We start from the raw sequence: 19,199 nt of genomic DNA, 5'->3' as shown, positions 1-19,199 counted from the left end.
CTATCCGGCCCCCCTTGTTTCTTTTTTTGGTTTCTCCGGGTCAAGATTGTCGGCCGCCCTTTGTCAAACTGTATTTGGTCGTAGTATAAGGCCCCTTGATTGTCACGTGAGTTTTGACATAAATTGTGCTGCGGTTTTCCTAGAAAATAAAGTTGTCAGTTAGCGCCTGTCCTGTCTACATCTGTGTTGTCCCCGTCTCTTTTTTGAGCTATGTTTTCAAGAAACTGCTACCAACTAGCTCAAACCAAACATCTGTTGCATCATATTTCTCCTACATCGGGCTCTTTCCTATCTTCTCCTGTAGCGGGAAAGCCTGTCATTTCGTGTGTTAACCTCATCGCTTCGACCACATGTCAGTCAAGGATACTGGCGTTCTGCTTGAAACGACGCCTCGTCCCGTGGGAAGTGCAAGCCTTATTTGGAGCTGTGGGGCCATCTTTGGGACACACGCGGAGAATATGCAAGATCCTGAAAAGTGAGTACTGGAGACAAGTTAGGCTATTCAGCGACTGGCTTCGGATCCTCCTTTTGGAGCAGCAAACAAGTAGCGCCAGAACATTTGCGGCATTCAAGAAATTAGCGGCGCAGACAACAGAGTTCTTGTGGCAGCGAGCGCTATCTGGCCCACCAAAAGCGAACAAGGCTTCAAAGCAGACAGGAGAAGGCGCTACCGTTTTGGGTAACGTTGTCATTTCCCCTGAAATACGGAGCATCTTAGAAAAAGGACCAAAGTTTGCGTTTCAGCCTTCCGTGCAAAGGGAAACATTGATTTCGCTAGTGCGTCAAACTGCTTCAAGAGCCACGGAAAATAACAAAGACCGTCTAATTGAAGATGGGGTGGCCTGCCTCAGGAGTAACGAAGGACACCTGGTCGAGGGAAAACCACCGTTCCGAAAAATTACAAGTTATCTTAACCGACAGAATCTAGCCGCTTTGCAGTGCGATAAAGAAGATGGCTTTACCACCTTACCAGTTGGCATGTTTCAAGAAAAAGCCCTAAACGCCATTGAGAAGAATTTAAAAAAGTCAAGTTTGATCAAAAGCGATGTAGACGTGCTGCCATTCAGCTACTGAAAGATCTAGGCCTTTGAAACACTAAGTGGATAAGACGAAAAGCGGATTTTTAGAAGCGTTTTATACCGCTAAAACACATAAAGCTGAATGCCCTTTTAGGGTCATAGTGTCTGAGAACGGCACATGGCAAAAGCTAGTGAGTTCAGACCTGCAACGGTGTCTTAAAACCTTGAAGCTTGAAGATCCCTTCATCATTCGAAGTTCCAAAGAAATGGTCGGCATTCTTGAACAAAATTCCTTCTGCGTTGTGAGTGGCTTTTCAGTTGACATAGAAGACCTTTATTACTCCGTTCCTCATGAAGATCTGCTCATGGTGCTCCGCGATTCGATCTCTGAAAGCGGGGAATTAGCATTCCAGAACAGCGCGGGAACCACGAGCGATTCTTTCCTTTCTCTGCTCGAATACTACCTTGATTCAACAGCTATTTGCTCAGATGGACAATTCTTTATCCAGAAAAAAGGCATCTGCATCGGTTCGTCGGTCGCTCCTCTGCTGTGTGATATATTTTTATCTGCAGTCGACAAACGTATTCAAGCCAATCTTTCTAACCTTCCAGTTAAAAAAGTGGTCAGATACGTTGATGACTTTTTGATCATTTTTAGTAAATGTCATGCTAGACAAAGTGATGTTGTCAAGGAGGTGCTCAGCATCTTTTCTGATCACGGTTCCGGTTTAAAGTTCACATGGGAATCGCCTACAGATGGCCTCATTCAGTTTTTAGATATTGAGCTGGATTTTAACGGCCACACGCTGTGCTGGATGTACCGTCCGCGCACAAAAAAGCGCCTTTTATGTTTTGATAGTGCACACTCCAAGGTGGTGAAGCGTTGCATCGTGTTTTCCTGTCTTCACGGTGCCACAACAAAATCCTGTACCCACCGCATGGCTACTAGCATGAATGAGCAATTCAAGCGTCTACAAGACGCAGGTTTCCCCCCTGACGTTATTGTAGCAGTGTGTGAAAGCCTTCTGCAAAACCTGTAAGCCTCAAACAGTCAACGTAGTAAACAGGGAATCGAAGTAAGCAAGAGTAAGATGCCAGTCCAGGTGATTCCATACTTCCACAGGTTTTCACATAACTTCAAAAAACTGGCAGCGCGTTATAACGTCAAAATGATTTTCTCTGCACCATGCAAACTATCGAAAGTATGCAATAGAAAGATGAAAAAGCAAGTAGCATGCACGAAGAAGCATCAAACTAAGTTCACGGAATGCATGGAAAATGTCGTGTACAGGATTCTAATCAGTTGCGGGCTCCAGTACATCGGACAAACTGAGGGCGAGAGAACACAGACTATGCGTACGCAACAAATCGGGTACTAACCTCGCCGAACTTTGTAAAGCTTGTAAAACTGATCCAACTAACGCATGTTATCCGCTCTTAGATAGTACAGATTTCTTAAGATCAGTCAAAGAAAAAACTGAGCGCGAAGTCATGGAGGCATACTTCATTAGGAAGGCCGGTCAGTATTGCGTCAGCGTACCTTCTATGAACCTGCTTGAAAGCGAATTTGAATTCCTTGATGGCCACATGTAGGTGTTATAACCCTTTTTGCTTTATTACCACAAACAACCGGTTGCTGACTGTTATGAAACGAGTTATCGTCTGTGGAATTTCTTTTATTATTTCCCGGTTTCTGGTGTGTTTACTCCCTTGATTTTCTCATTCTTCATAATTGTTCTTCCACTCGCCCATCCTGATTATTCTTGCTTAGCACTTCAATGTTTTAGCGGGGAGCCTTCTACACTCCTGAGTCTGTTTTTAGTTTTTTAGTTTTTACTCTTCTTTTGCTTCCAACGTATCGTCTGATTTAGCTTATGACTCCGCGTTTGCTTCGCACGTTTCATATGTCTTTAGTTTTGATTCTGCCTTGCTTCGCACGTGTCATCTGTTTTTAGTTGTGACTCTGCTTTTGCTTCGCAGGTTTTATCTGTTTTTAGTTCTGACTCTGCTTTTGCCTCGCACGTTTTTTCTGGTTTTGACCTATGACTGTTTTTACTTCCCTTGTTTTGAGCCCTTTTAGGCTGGCTCGTTGCTGTGGTTGGGTGGCACCGTCCCTTGGCCACGATGTTGTTCGCACCCCGTCTGTTGTATTAAATTCACAATGAGTTTTATATAATCTGTTGATAATGCTATCCGGCCCCCCTTGTTTCTTTTTTTGGTTTCTCCGTGTCAAGATTGTCGGCCGCCTTTTGTCAAACTGTATTTGGTCGTAGTATAAGGCCCCTTGATTGTCACTTGAGTTTTGACATAAATTGTGCTGCGGTTTTCCTAGAAAATAAAGTTGTCAGTTAGCGCCTGTCCTGTCTACATCTGTGTTGTCCCCGTCTCTTTTTTGCGCTATGTCTTCAAGAAAGTGCTTTAGAGACTCGAGCTCTGTGAGTGCCTGTGCAGCTTTTTGCTCTGTTTCGAAGCCCCATCTCAAGTTCGACACTTGAGGCGTTTTTACATACCCCATAATTTCTGCAACGAGGCTAGCTGCACCAGTGTCGCGTGCTACTACACGGTGCAGCACAGAGGCAGTAATCCTGTCTCGACGTTCTTTCATCCATCTTGGCAGTTTTACCTGGCCACGAGTTTCCTCCTTGATTTCATTGCAGCATTCAGCTGTTAGCTGCACTTTTTGGCCATGTCGATGTCAGTGTTCTTGTAGATTTCACCAAGAGGCAGTTTTGCAAAAATCTGCTGACGCCTAACTGATGGTACAGGATCGTTGGCAGTTGTCTCAGGGGCGGAGTCCGTGTCCTCGCTGTCTGTTATGGATGTGAGGAGCAAAGTGTTTGGTGCGATTTCCTGAAAAATAATATTCAAATTAGTGCCCTGTTTTGATGCAGTCGCATATGATTCTTTACAGCACAGTAAACAGTGGTGACCTTTAAAGCAATAGAAGATCAGAATACAATTTCACTTGTGCACCAAAAACAAATCAGTCCGAGTGGCTTACCTTCACTTGGTGCAGAAAGCTGGACACTTGTTCATCTGTGAAAGTTGGTTTCGTGTGGTCTTGAGTTGCACTGACTTAGGGTGGTGCGTGGCCTATTTTTGGTTTAAAAAATTGAATTTCGGAGACCGGTGCTGCCTGCGAAAATTTAGTGCTTTGTAAGTACTCGCTGAAAGCCCGGTATGTGAAAGAATAAAAATAAACACTTACTCTGCCTCCCTTTGATGCCTCAATTCATTTACAGGCGTCATCGGTTAGAGATGGGTCGTTGACGCCATATTGCACAGTTTCCTCGACACTGAACAGCGCAGCCACGTGTGTGCAGCATTCCCCAAGGCTGAAAGTTGCATTGGAAATAACTAAGAATTAAGCAATTCATAAACAAAGATATTGAATGATGACAAATGTACCAATCAAAAAGTGGAAGAGTTTTGTACGACAGAATATTACAGCATAGAATCTCATCAGTTTTCCCATCCACAACCGGCTTCATTTAAAATGAATGCTGCTGTCACGCAGTTAAGGGCCGAAAATGATGGTACCCATCGTAACACGGAATTCCCCTGACTGCTTCGACCCGCCGCGCTGATTTAGGGATTTGCCGCTCGGTTGCAGATCCCGCTTCTTCAAAACGCGGCCACGGACGCCGTTGAAGAAGGCGAAATACAAAACCGTTCGTGTGCTGTATCATGTCGACATTCGTTGAAAAGCCCCAGGTGTCAAATTACGCCCTCGACTCCCCATAGCCCGAGTCGCTTCAGGACGTTAATACCTCATAACTCGCATACTGCTTCGAAAATGTTATTACACACGGGTGGTTGTGCAAGCATTCGCACTTCTTTAGGTTCTATCGTGATTTCCGCAGAACTTTTGTAAATGTGAAATTCAGCCTCGATTCTCTGTATCTGATCGGATTACACACACATGCACACAAAAATAACAGAAGGGACCTACCGCATTGCGCTTCGCATTTTGAATCGCCTACTTACCCGGCCATGCATGTGCAATGAGCACTTTCGACAGTGCCGTCGTCTTTCACGACGCACCATGCCTGGTACTGCTTAGACAGTGTTTGGCTGGCTTGCACAGTCGCCGATATCAGAACGATCCCGTCGCCGCGCTTTCCCACCTTGAAGAACTTGAGCTGCTTCAGCTTGCCGCTGATGAACATGTTGTAGGCGTCTCCCATCTTGTAAGATTTAAACTGTTGTCTTGTATAAAAACATACTCCCTCGACCAGGTACAGGTAAACATCTCCTGCTCTCTCGGGGGGGGGGGGGGAAGATTCCTTGGGCCTGACGTGAAGACAAACCGCAGAACGTCGTCGTCAAGCGGATCGGGCAGCTCCTCGCCTCCAAGCGAAAGCTTCGCCCGGTATCGGCCTTGTGCCTCGGCATCTAGCTTCTTAAAATAGCTGCAGGACATTTTTTTTGTTAATGTGAACGTAACAAACGCAAACACGGATTCGGTGGGCATTCACGCCATCCGAACTCTCCATGCCGCCGGTATCGCACTGCGTGAAAAGCTGCGGGAAACATGCCCGGAAGTCCTTCGCCGGAAAGTGCGCGGGAGCAGCCAATGAGCGCCAAGCGCGCTTGTTTAAAACAGCGAAAGGTCCATTTAGTGCTCGCTCGTACAAGGTGCATGGTATTTCCAAGGTATATCAGTCGCAATGGCTCGATACAGCGTGTTAAATGATGCAATGTTATTGGACGCTCTCACATGGCCAGAGATAGAAGAGATATTTTTCCGGGCAGAGTCGGCGCTCCCCGCGGAGTCAGTGCCCCGACGTTGCGTCACCCAGTATGGGCTTATCAACGTGCCTGCAATGGACTGTTCAACATTTAAAAAGTGGTTCCGCTTCGAAAAAGTTGATTTAGACTACCTCGCAAGTGAACTACTCATGCCGCAGATCGTGCGAAGTGCACAGCGTGTACCGGTGCCGGGACATGAGGCACTGTGCATGACGCTGCGTCGCCTGGCGTACCCGAATCGCCTTTGCGACCTGGAGCAAGTGTTCGGTCGGCACGCCACGGTTGTCTCCAGCGTGGTGTTCAAAGTAATGACACATATTGAATATTACTTTGGACACCTCCTGGCAGACTTGACCACGCACAAGTGGCTGAATACTAACAGCTTGGAGCTGTTCACCGAGGTGAGAATGAGATTTGTTTCAAAAATTTTCACTGCGCTTCAATTTTGAATGAGAACACATCGTGTTATAAAAGACTTGGTTCCACCTTCTTATTCCAGGCTGTGCATGCAAAAGGCGCCCCACTGAAGCGGTGCTGGGGTTTTATTGACGGCACGGCTCGTCGGATCTGCCGACCGACAACAGACCAGCAAGAACACTTTTCGGGGCATAAGCGCCAACACGTACAGAAATACCAGGCCGTCATGTGCGCCAATGGGATAGTCTGCCAACTAGATGGCCCATTTGCTGGGCGGCGCCATGATGCAGGCAAGCACAGTAACTTTTCGACGCTTATATTGCATTTGTTATATAGTCTGTTAACTCTTCATCCAACTTTATGCCCAAATTATGTTTGGTAGGCCGGCTAGCTGTTATTCATCTGGGGACCTAGACTGTATTTATTTCATCAATTATTCTCATGTGCTTAGCTCTCACTAACATAGCCTTGACCACTCACATGTGTTGTCATAATCACCGAAGCCCAATGCAGAACAGATGTGTGTCTAATTTCTCTGCAAGTAGCTATCTTGTAGCTATCTGCCTAGGTATTTTCTATGCACGTCACCCCAGCTGATTATCTGCCTGTTGCGACTGAGTGTTTACACTGCCGCTTCATCAATAGCTTAGTGTTAGTCTGTGCTGTATTACGTATTCTATGTATAATTCTCTTTTTTTTTTAAATTCTAGCTAGAAAGACATCAACTCGCATTTCATTTTCTAATCCATGCTGTTCTCATTCAGAGTGTTATTTTCTCCGGCATTTCTTATTTATTATTTCTGCGCTGTGTTCAATATCCTTTAAAGTATTTTTATCTCTGATGTGGAATGATGCTAGTACGTCTTTCCATGTGCAGGGGGAAGAACTGGCTTTCATCTGAAGCGGCAAGTCACATACGTGAACTGACAGCTAGCTTCTTAGCACTAAACCCACAACAATCTTTCATCTCCTTTTTTGTTCAATTGTAGCCTTAGCATTCTGGTTGCCATTCGACTATCATGCTTCATCACTGACGAACAGGGGAGATGGCACAGGTTTTCCACACTGCTGATTAACAGCGTTGTTGCAGGCTTTTGTTCAAGGCTTCCACCTGTGAAATCATAGGCTTGTTCTGGTCTCCATCTGGTTGTGCTGCAGCTCTCGAACTCTTGTCAGGCTCTGGAACTACCTAAAGAACATCATGGACTGCTGTGCGAATTGAGTAGGCCGAGTAGACGTTGACTGTACGGCCGAAAATACTGCTGGGAGCGCTTCGTTCCGTGCACGACTGCCAGTGCCTCTTTTCCAAGTGTGAATGCCCTGTTTAATTCGGAATAAGTAGTATAGAGGCATATTCTTGCTGCCGTCTAGAGAATATACTTCAGCACCTCATTCATGACTTACTGAAAATTTTTAGGACTGTCTGAAATTCCATAATACATGTGCAGACACTTCAACAGTCCTGAGTGCACGTAAATTTTAATTTTTGGAGGGTTCATGAATATGCTGATATTCAGTTGTCCAGGTCAGGTAACGTAAACACTTCCCCTCCTGCTGATGTCGTAAAAATGTCTTCTAATGGAGGCAATGGATAGTGATCGGCCTTTTTAGCGTTGTACTCTCCACAATGTATAACCATTCTGTTGATTTGCACGATCACCAATAGTGTGGTCCCCTTGCTCTGTAGATCGGCTCCAGACCTCCTCGTTTCTGCAATATCTGTAGCTTCTGTTCAGCTAGCGTTGTACTCTCCACAATGTATAACCATTCTGTTGATTTGCACGATCACCAATAGTGTGGTCCCCTTGCTCTGTAGATCTGCTCCAGACCTCCTCGTTTCTGCAATACCTGTAGCTTCTGTTCAGCATGATCTCTCACTGAGTAAGAAACTGCTTCAGTCTTACACAATACTGGGTGGACTCACTCATTTAGCCAAGCCTTTAATCAAACCTACTTGTGATGAAAATACATTGAACATTCACATACTTCTGAATCAAGTACCCAACTTTATGGTCCATTTAGAAGATGAAAACATTATTCCAGTTTAGCTTCAGCTACATAGCCCACATTTGTGCAAATTGCACACTACCCACATTTGTGAAAATTGTACATCTGGTTGGACTACTTTCATTAGAAATGCAGGCTTGTGTTTGTAGCTATAATGACTGTCTTCTAGGTGTAGCGGGCAATATATCTAAATGGCGGGTAATGCAACCCATTGTTTTAATACTTTCCAGGTATTCGCAAAGACACAAACCTCTACGACAACCTGGAAAAGGTGGCCGGTGGTACAAAGTTTCTGATCTACGGAGATCCTGCCTATCCCCTGCGACCCCTGCTGATGAAGCCTTTTGGAGGCCTACATTTGCAGCCGCATGGAGCGTACTTTAATAGAAAAATGAGTACTGTTCGTCAGGCAGTGGAGTGGGGGTTCAAAAATGTGGCCACAGACTTCGCTTTTGTGGATTTTCATAACAATCAAAAATCTCTCATCAAATGATTGGTAGAATGTACAAGGTTGCTACATTGCTGACAAACTGCCATACTTATCTGTATGGCAGTCAAGTGACCAGTGTTTTTGATCTCGATCCACCATCACTTGATGAGTACCTTGTCCCATTTGCTAATGATGACTAACACGACCGTAGACATGCATTTCAGATTTCACGCGTTCTGTAACTGCAGTCATTGTCCGCATATTTTTGGTCAGTGCAGTCATGAGTTTATAGCATCATAGAGTGCAAGCTGAAATATAGAACTTTTGACATCACAAAACAAAATGAATAAGGATTGAGGGAGGTGTCTTAGTCTGGTGGCAAATGTTCTGTAAAGGGACGTTCTCTTTGAACAAATACAGGCGGTAGCTTGTCCAGATCAACACGATTCCCTCTTGCATAGACCTTATGCAAAATTGCTGCTATCTATCAAACCTTCAGCGAACCGTGCTACGCGACGCCATGTTGAAGGGTTTAGTGAGTCGGCTGCGTTTACGGCTGCTACCGTCGTGCTGGTTGCATCTGCTTTGTGCTGTGATTTCCGTAGTGCTATTTGTTCGCATTCAGAGTAAAATATGACAGAATAATAGACGATTTACTCGTCCACGCTACCTACATTCCAATTTTTCGTAAAGCGATACTGTACTGTCAAAAAAACCACGCAAAGCAGATTAACACAAGCCTCAAGAAAACAAAAGCTCAAGAGATATAACTTGATGGTTCTTTTCTTCTATACCCTAATTTTAGTTCTGCGTACAACAAGGGACGCAACAGTATGTCAACATTATCGGCGACAACGAGCATTAACGCAACTGGCCACGCTATCCCGCTCTTAAATTCAGCTACCCTTAAACATGGCGGAAACGCGTGCGATGGCCGATAAGTGGCAGTAAATTTTCATAAGGTCTATAAGTGTTAGCTCCACCCTTTTATACTGCGTAATCAATTCACTATCCAAATGCAATAAAAATTGCCATGTGTGGAATACAACAGAACACTTATTATTTAATATCCTAATTATGCAGAATCTGCAGAGTTTGACCTCAACAACTTCTCTGTAAGTGCATGAAGCAACCTCAGTTGTGCTTCTTGATTGACAATAATAGCCTGCCATTGTTTTTCTTGCATTTTTCTGTTCAATTCCCTTTGAATTACGTCATCTTCATGCCGCTGCATGTCCAGCGCAAGGCGCTTTTCTTCAAGTGCCAGGAATGTTTCGTCAATCTCTTGTGTCCGCTGGCCGCGCATCCTGCGATATGCCAGTGTGTTAGCATTCTCTCGATGTGCACTTGCAAAACACAATGAGCTGTTAAAGGTGCAGTGCAGTCAATAGGCATAGCTGGCATCCTTACCACGTGTGCATAATTTCAACCTTTATCCCACAGATTGATATCATGTCAAAGCTATAGAAATCCTGTATCTGCCAGGCACCACTACTGTCAGTTTCTGTGCGACACAACCATGAAGTCGCTACTGTGCTCTCAGGGGGAGACGTAAGAATGTGTGTCACATGCTAGGCAGTAGGTTCGATATTCAGCCAGACCGGTAGCCTTGAGAGAGGTTTCATGAATCCCTAACTTGTGGACGTTTTTTTTTTCATGTTGACGACTTGAAAAGGTGGCACCTACTACATGAAGCTGGGTATCACCAAAAAATTAGCTGGGCAGAAAAAAAAGTCCACATGCCACCAGTGGAAATCAAGCATAGTTAATTGCATTTATATGACAGCACTGCTCTTGGAAATTATTTTATGACCGCAGTCATTGAGATGACAATTAAGAAGTATCGTAGCGATTTTAAGTCCATGACAGCCAATGAGTCAGTGATGCTAGAGCTGCGAGTGCCGCGCTGGCATGGCTGGAAAGTAATTATGGTTGTTGCTCTGTGTGTTCAGGACTGGAGGTGTAAATGATGTACAGGGGCGATCAAAAGAAATGTGAATAACATATCGACTTGGTTCTATTCTTATAATTTCGTGCATTGTTTGTACCTGGGAGGTAACAAGCGTATGACTGCGACAAGAAATTTGAACATGATAAATGATAAATCTTTATTTCCATCAGGTGCTATACAGATGGAGGGCTACGGAAAAAAAGCTGCCACTTGGCGGCTTGACGAGTCCGCAGCCCCATATATAAGGCAGCGTCTAAGCAACACCAGAGAATCAGCACGCGATAAACAAATCAACACTTAATTAATGCGGAATAAAAGAAAAGGTCCTGAGCCAGGTAAAACAAACACCGTCAGCACAAAAAGTAAACAAGCGATAAGCATATCAAGACACTTGTTCTTTGCAGAAGAAACGAAATGCTAGATAAAACAAACACCAGAAAAGATGGTCAGCTTAGACTGCAGGATTCCCGCTTTTTGGTACCTAGAACACCACTAGAGGCATTACATGAGTGGTATTTTCATTGTAATGGTGAACACTGCGAGTGCAGAGCAGCCATTTTTATGCTGTGTCAATACATATTAATGTAAATTCGCCGTAAGCACCATATTTCCGTCAGTTGGCCATATCTCGTTCTGGTGGCTTCGGGTACCGAGGCAAGTCAACAAAGCATTGCTGCGAGAATTTTGAAGGGGCCGTTTGTGGCCAACTTTGCATAATTGCCTCTGACACGGAGGCAGCATTTCACTGGGATTTGACACCAGAATTCCGTGCTTCAAAGGGTTTACATAACATATCTTGTAGGCTATCGTTGCCAACAAAACAATTTCTGTTCTCTTATCTCATTTTACTGCCATTTTCTTAGCCACTTTAGTTCACCTTTTCAAACATGTAAGCACTGAAGCCAATTTCTTTAAATGCATTTTTTCACTATCATGCATTTTTTCACTATCAGATTACTGTGTGGTCTGAGCATAAAGAATGAAACCATTGCTGGTCTGAAGTTGAATTGTTGTGGTCTGAAGTTGAATTGTGTTCCTATGGTTACAGTTGGCAATGTGAAATTCGAAGTCATTTTTCCTTTTCCCTGCTATTTTGGAACTTGGCAGCTAGATTACTGTATCTTTAGATTGTTTCTGGGTCATGTGGATTCCAAAACACCCTCTTGTGATTTAATCCCGCAATGATATCACCATGATAATCTTGTTATTGACGCCATTTGTTTCATTATGCCACCCAGAGCATTCCATGCACTGGCAGTTTGAATTTGTGAAGGTTTTCATTGTGCTAATAAATTACTGATCTTATGGTAGAAGAGATTCAAATTTTTTTTCCTGTTACTGTGATAAAGTGCTATAAAAGCATTTACTTGATGTACATCTTGCTTCACCAAGTCCTTGAATGTTCCTTTCATGAACTACATCAACATGAATGCATGAATGCATGAAACAAATGTTTTGCCCGTGACATTACCAAGGTTATTGTACAAAATTTCATAGTAACTCCGTAACTCCACATTTTTGTCCTTTTTACTGAAGAATTTTACAATTCTTGCGTAATTTCATTCAAAGAGCCATATGAAAGAACAATGCAAGAGAAATATTCTGAAATAATGTTTTCCATAGCATACTGTTTCAAAGTTGTTCTTTGCAGAAACATCACAGTGCTTACGGAGGAAAAATTTCTTAAGAAAATATTTCGATAAGGGCCATCCATTTTATCGCCAATACACCTAATTATTTGTTAAATATTTTTTTGCGATAGTTGCTTTTGGGGTCTTGGATATTTGGATAGAATGGCCCATCTACAAACTTGCTTTTTACTGAGCAGCCTTTTTTGTGCATATTGAACAGGCATGTTTTCAAATATCTAGGAAGGAAAACAAAACACAGCATTCTAGGCCTTTGTTCAGCATTTAGCAGCTATCTTCATAAATTAAATATCTGGCCTGAAAACTGAACAGATTGTCTGTCATTGGCTGTAAGCCGGACTAGTCAGAGTGTTTTAGCATTACATGCAATTAGACAAGGCAGGAAAACTGCATCCAAAGAGCTGCATTCACTGTGTTGGACAATGTTCAAAGTAAATTTATGGCATCTAACCTCTTGTTTGAAGCAGACGTGGTGTGCTGGATGCAGGACTGTTTGATGTCCTTTGTGAAGGCAGGTCTTCGCAAGGTTGACTGGATGGTCCAGGAGACTACTCCATGTGAGGCATAGAGGCAACGTCTTCTGCCTCCGGTGCCTCAGTGTACATTGACCCCAGCAGTGCCTCTGCACTACTTGCATGATGGCTGTCGTCGCCTTGGTCTATAATGAATAAAACATAGTTACTGGTAATACAGCAGTCGATTGCATTGCGCAAAAAGCTAATTCGAGGTAGGCAGCAGAGAAACTTTCAAAGGACTTGAATCTCAAAAATAGGTGATATTTCCTATTTTAAATAGGTTTAAATATGCTGCAATATACAGCAACTATATAAGACCAGCTCTTCACGTTGGAAGTGTAGTGCTACATGAAAAGTGTGAGAAAGCAATACTGTTACCGCAGTATATAAATTTTTACACCTGTTATCACACTGTCTGTAATTAAACAAAAGCAACTCGCTGAACATAATTAATACCTCATGTCAGAAAAGCAGTATAACAGTTATTTCGAGCTATTATACAGCATATAGCAACAGCCACAACACATGGAAAAAAATAGTTGTGATCGGTCTCAGTCATGTTTGCCTAGTTGGTGACAAAGTAGAGAAAGTAAATATTGCCTGATAATGGCATTTTACATGGAATCAAGTAAGCAGCAACAAACTGTTCCTGTAAAGACGACGCTTGGCAAATAGAAGCTGTGTCAGTAGCAATAATTTTGCACTGAACTCTCATGCCACACTTGCACAGCTTGCACGTATATTTCTACTCTTGAAAATGGACAGCACGTTTCTAACAGCAACATGAAGTGGTCGCAAAGAATTTTATATTTATGCAGACGAATCAAATTTTACAGTACTTGATTATGAAAGCGTACCTTTCAATTACTCCTAGAAGAGTAATGAGATAGTAGCCTTTGTGTGAGTTATGTTTTTATATTTGAGAGAGGAAATGTCAGACAAACACATCAAAAGCCCATAGTCTGTCAGCACAGCAGTGAGACTTCTCCAATCTTGTCTTTGATGCAAAACAGCCTGTGCTGCTTCTGCACAATAACACCAAATGTATTCACGTGTATTCAATTATCAATTCGATCTGCGCTCCTTTGCATAGACAGCCTGTTATTGTTGAAAGACAGTCATCTAAAGTTTTGATTTGGACTCTGACTTGGCTTCTATGCTCGCATCGCTGCATAAAATGCAGGTTCTATTGCATATTTGCACAAGCTGTGCTTTTGTGGGTAATGTACAACACTGCCTTTGAGTGGGCCTATGTGCTTATAAAGAGTGTGGAGCACTGCTTCACAATGTGAACATATGAAACGTGCTATTGAACAGCGCAGCGTCGGCTGGGTGGAGTCATAAAATGAATATTGCATGGTAGACGAGGTACTCCTGAATGCCTTCAAGGGCGTTCACTTTCCAGAATTGTTAGTCAATGCAACTGACATTTAAGGGAATAAAATGGTAGGTTCCTAATCTTAGCGCAACTTAGGCAGATTACATTATCAAGACCAAGCAATGATTACAGATCGATGCTGTGAAAAAAATATGATAACTGGCTACAAACCGTTTTGCAGCACTGCCAAGCTTATGAGGAACGGTGTGCTGTATCACAAGAAAGCATAAACACGATGTATCCTGCTAATGCGCATATGTGCGGCTGAGTTGAAGGTTAACATTATTTAGATTTCGGACAACACAGCAAGCCATTAAAAAGAAAATGATAGCAGAAAATTATATGAGACGGACTCCACTGCAGATTATAGAATAAACTTCCACTTATAATGTTCCTGCAGAATTCAGTGGAAATTGATTTCGGCAGGACATGCAATGCAGAGAGGGAATTATTAATGCTTTGAGGGCAACAAAGTACATTTCAAGGAATGAAAACTTAGTGAAATGATCTACAGCTCGGCAGAGTGATTACAAAGTTGAGAGAGAAACAGCACTTGTGGTTGGAGTAAGAGACAGCTATTTCTACCCGCAGACCCGTCACCAGAACACCACTTCGTGCCTTCTGAAGGCCAGCATGTTGTAGATAGACGGAAATACGACACTTAACACGCAATTCGTACAGATGTCACCGACGCCGTAACTACGCCCCACGTCAAAATGTACTGTTGTATAATGCAAACGAAACACAAGTAGAACCCGAGCATTTATTTTTCCTTCACACAAGGGGTTCTCACCTGTATCTTTGTTTGTGTAGGCTTCCATCGCCTCGGCCATCCTTTCGGCCACGGCATTTCGTTGCTAATCTCCGCGCGAGCAGCGAGCAGTAGGTTGCGACTGGGCCTCGCATTGCGCAGCTCTTTGGTGCCCTTGCGTCGCACATCTCTTTTTTATATTTGGCCTCCCGCGCAATGTCCGAAACTTCTTGGAGGAGTTTTTCCCATTCACTGTACTGTTCTTCTGTGCCAGATCTAGTTGGAATGACAACCATTATATAAAACACACACACACACACACACACACACACACACACACACACACACACACACACACACACACACACACACACACACACACACACACACACACACACACACACACACACACACACACACACACACACACACACACACACACACACACACACACACACACACACACATATATATATATATATATATATATATATATATATATATATATATATATATATATATATATATATATATAAGTATATACTTCCTCGCCACTTCGCATTTTGAAGGAGCGTGACAACTTAATTTATTACTTACCGTCTCCGATTGAGGTAGTCTTGGCTTTCGAATTGGGCCAGCAGCAAATCCAATCTTTCTTTCACGCTACGTGGCGTATAATCGGACCCCGGGATTATCAAATTCAGGTTAGCGGCCACATCGGCCCACTTTGCTGATTCTGAAAATGGTCGTAATTCGATCACTTCATGGTGAAGTAATATATCAGAGGCTAAATTGAAATGCCTCCTTGTGCATGCGGCATTGGGTGGAATATTTTCCTTATTGGCAGACATGGGGTTTGCTGGATGTGGGTGCTTGGCAAAATAAGGATGCGCGCATCCACAACACACCCACAACAAAACAACATGCGTAAAACGTGCGCAGGAAACTCCTTGGCTCAGCCGGGCTTGGCTAAATTTCCGCCTGCGTTTTCGTCTTTGGCTCGCAGAACAGGCGGCGCTAGTAGCGGCGCAGTACCGCCGCTACCGCCGCGGTACCGCCGCGGTAGAACCCGCGCATGCGCATAGCGCCTCACGGTGGCGGATAGCGGTGACGGATCGCGGATCGCGGTATGCTAAATCTCTCTACTGTTCCCGAGTACCCGAGTTCGAGCCTAACCGCCGGGGGCTGTGTTTCGAGGGGGCGAAACGGAGGAGCGTCTGGGTGCTGTGCGATGTCAGTGCTCGTTAAAGGTCGCCAGGTGGACGAAATTACTGCGTAGCCCTCCACTACGGCTCCCATTTCTCTCTTCCCACTTTCACTCACACCTTCCTCCCTTCCCTTTACGGTCCGATCCAGGGGTCCACAGAACAAATGTGACAAATACTGCGCCTTTCCTTTCCTTTGAATCAATTATTATTATTATTATTATTATTATTATTATTATTATTATTATTATTATTATTATTATTATTATTATTATTATTATTATTATTACTATTATTATTATTTAAGCTTAGCAGCGGTCCAACCTGATTGAACCAGAAATTGAAGGTCGAATGATAGCTCTTCATTATGCTGTGACTTCGGCATTCGTTTGCGGCATCAGATGACTGGGCGCCGGTTTGAGCGAAGGCTTCTGCCGTGCGCTTCTTGCACTTTCGTTCACGGGTCCGTTCCTGGTTCTTTGAGAGTTGCGATTCCCGTTGTTCTGGAGTTTCGGTATTTCTGTTGGCTCGCCATCGCGGTCGGCCTCGAATTCGGTTTCTCACGAAGTACATCCGCTGTGTAAGTTGATTCTGCCTTTAGTTGTCGAAGGTATTTACAGCATTGCGAGCTTCACTATCCAATGTGCTGAGCCCCTAATCAATGAGAATTATACTAAGTAATTGCGCAATCTTTTCGAATATAGTCCTCACAGAGCACGGTATCCAGCTGCTAGCCACAAGCGACCCTTCGAAGTAGGTATAAAAGCTCACCTTTTGCAAGCTGTAAAAATACGACAGCATGGACTAGCAGGAGGATGCTTGATTCGGCATCCAAGAACCCTGGAATCTTATTTCGTATCCCCTTCAAGCAAGTTGGTACCTCCTTTCAGCTTTGTTGCAGCATGTGTATCATTAACTCACACCACCCATCGACTTATCAGTACTACTCCATATCATCGGCCGACCACCATTTGGCACATGGCTCAAGGTCAAATGTTAATGCGATTTATGCCGCTCACATGTCACATGACCTTGACTTTGGCTAAGGTCAAATACCGACGCAGGAAACTCGTCTATTGCTTTGAGTAGAGCTATCTCTGCGCAATTCAGTTCTGTGCGTTTTCTCACCCCGCGCCCTCGAGATCGATATATGACGGGTGCCAACACCCAAAAGAGCGCTCCAAAACAAATAAATCACGCAGTTGTGCGGGGAATGCCGAGTGCGAGGACTTTCCGTTCTTGTCTGCCATTGCTTGTCGTGATACCACGGCGTCCTCGTGTCGAAGCAGCCTATCCGTGCGGCGGTTGCTAGCTGATTGAGCTACTGGCCTGTCGAAATAAAGAGTCGGGATTTTGGTGCGAATGCATATCTTGGCTCATGAGGGACGTGAACAGGATTTTTGAACAGAGCGTGTTCTCATGAAGTGTCAATAAATTAAACACATTGTTTCGACAGAGTTTTTAACCCGCATCAAAAGGAACAGAACAACATCCCTGGCCCAATCACAAAAGCATTACATTATATCGCCGCAAGCGATCACGTCCCGTGTAAGAATGCAACACTATCGCGCTGTGCAGTCAACATTGTCATCTTCATAAGGTTCCATCTTCAGTACTGCCAAAGTTAACCTAGTTAAGTGCGTCATACACATAAGCCATCTGTGCAAAAGCGAGCGAAGTTCACGAGCCTAGTATCGGACGAATTAACTTGCTGCGTGAGCAAACTTTGCAAAGTTTCCCATTTCCGCACGTAAGGACTAATTGCTCCTTGGCCGCTTTTATGCAACGTTCTGAGGCTCATCGTCACCATCATTGTTCGGGTATACCAATTGCAGGACAAAGGTCTTTCCGACATGCCTCCTACTATTCCGCTCATGTGACTGCTGTCTAATCGCATTCGCCCGCCATTCTTTGTCCCCTGCCACGCCTGTCTTCCCTTGCAATTCAGTTTATTAGCCTTGCGAACATCGGTCATCCTCCCTTCGCATTACACGAACTGCCCATGCCCGTTTCATCTACTCGAGGTCTTTAACGTTCAGTTAAATAAGCTTCTTAGTCAGCGCTTGCGTGCATAAGAAAGTGATATAAAATTAACAACCCTTCAAGGACCTCCAAGAGCTCAGAGTGCTTTAAATGTTTTGGAAACTACAGGTTCAAGTCATTTTGCTAGGAACTATCCTTTATTTTATTACATAAACGAATGCAAAGTACGAACACGAAAGTGCCTTTGCGTGTGAGCCGGGTCATGACTGTGCACTTTGAGATTTTTTCAAGTCTTTTTTCTTTCTTCCTCCAGCCTTCAAATGAGGCCCTGAGCATTCATCTACCAAAAACTTTGCTGAAGAGGTCACTGCAGACACTGTTTTGAGTTTCGTTGTATGGTTTAACGTCCCAAATCTGCTCATGCTATTAAAGGCGCCTTAAACGAGGAGTCCGGAAAGTTTGACCATCTGTTATTTAACGTGCATCGACATCGCACAGCACGCGAGAGCCACTCCGATTTTGTCATTTTTTTCTGGTTTGACTTTTTAATCTGTTAATTTTTATTTTATAATATTTCATTTTGTTTCTTTATTTTCGACTTTTATTTTCTATATTAACTTTTTTGTTATTTTTGTTTTGTTTTATATTATTCTGTTTATTTACTATTGTTATTATTCATCAACGTTAAGTAGCAAATTTTATTGTTTTCAATTGCGATAATTACTATTTATTCTTATTTTTCAGACATCCTACTATTAGTAATTGGTTTAGTGAAAAGGAAGGAGGAATATATATCACACTTTCTCTGTTCACACCTGGACCTCACCGTAAGGGATAGTCATACTGCTACACCGCACTAAGATTTGCAGACACAATCATGGCTTCTCCTTTAGCGTCTTTGGGCACTCGGAGTGCACAACAACTTCGAGGAGCTCAAGGAGGCAGTTCTAGAGAGTCAGAAACAACGCCTAACAACAACGCAGGCGGGTAGGGAAATCCTGTCAAAACTAGGGCTATGGCAGGCACTAAGAACTTCTGAGATCAAATCACAAATTCCGACATCCACAAGAAACAACATCTATGTGAACCCGATACCCAAGCACATGCACCATGAGTTACAGAAGGGTCGAAGGAAAGCCAGA

General features: G+C 43.6%; 2 pseudogenes; one reads left to right on the top strand and one right to left on the bottom strand.

The window, feature by feature from the left end:
• Positions 1 to 1,333: 1,333 nt before the first annotated feature.
• On the bottom strand, positions 1,334 to 5,442 carry LOC146180661 (uncharacterized; annotated as a pseudogene).
• A 436-nt stretch (positions 5,443 to 5,878) lies between these two features.
• On the top strand, positions 5,879 to 8,825 carry LOC146180660 (uncharacterized; annotated as a pseudogene).
• Positions 8,826 to 19,199: the final 10,374 nt, after the last annotated feature.

Source organism: Amblyomma maculatum, chromosome 8 (genome assembly GCF_055883805.1).
Source record: "Amblyomma maculatum isolate TAMU_Amacu chromosome 8, ASM5588380v1, whole genome shotgun sequence".
NCBI classification, from domain to species: domain Eukaryota; kingdom Metazoa; phylum Arthropoda; class Arachnida; order Ixodida; family Ixodidae; genus Amblyomma; species Amblyomma maculatum.
The sequence above is the reverse complement of the archived record's forward strand: the minus strand, read 5'-3'. Positions and strand labels throughout refer to the sequence as shown.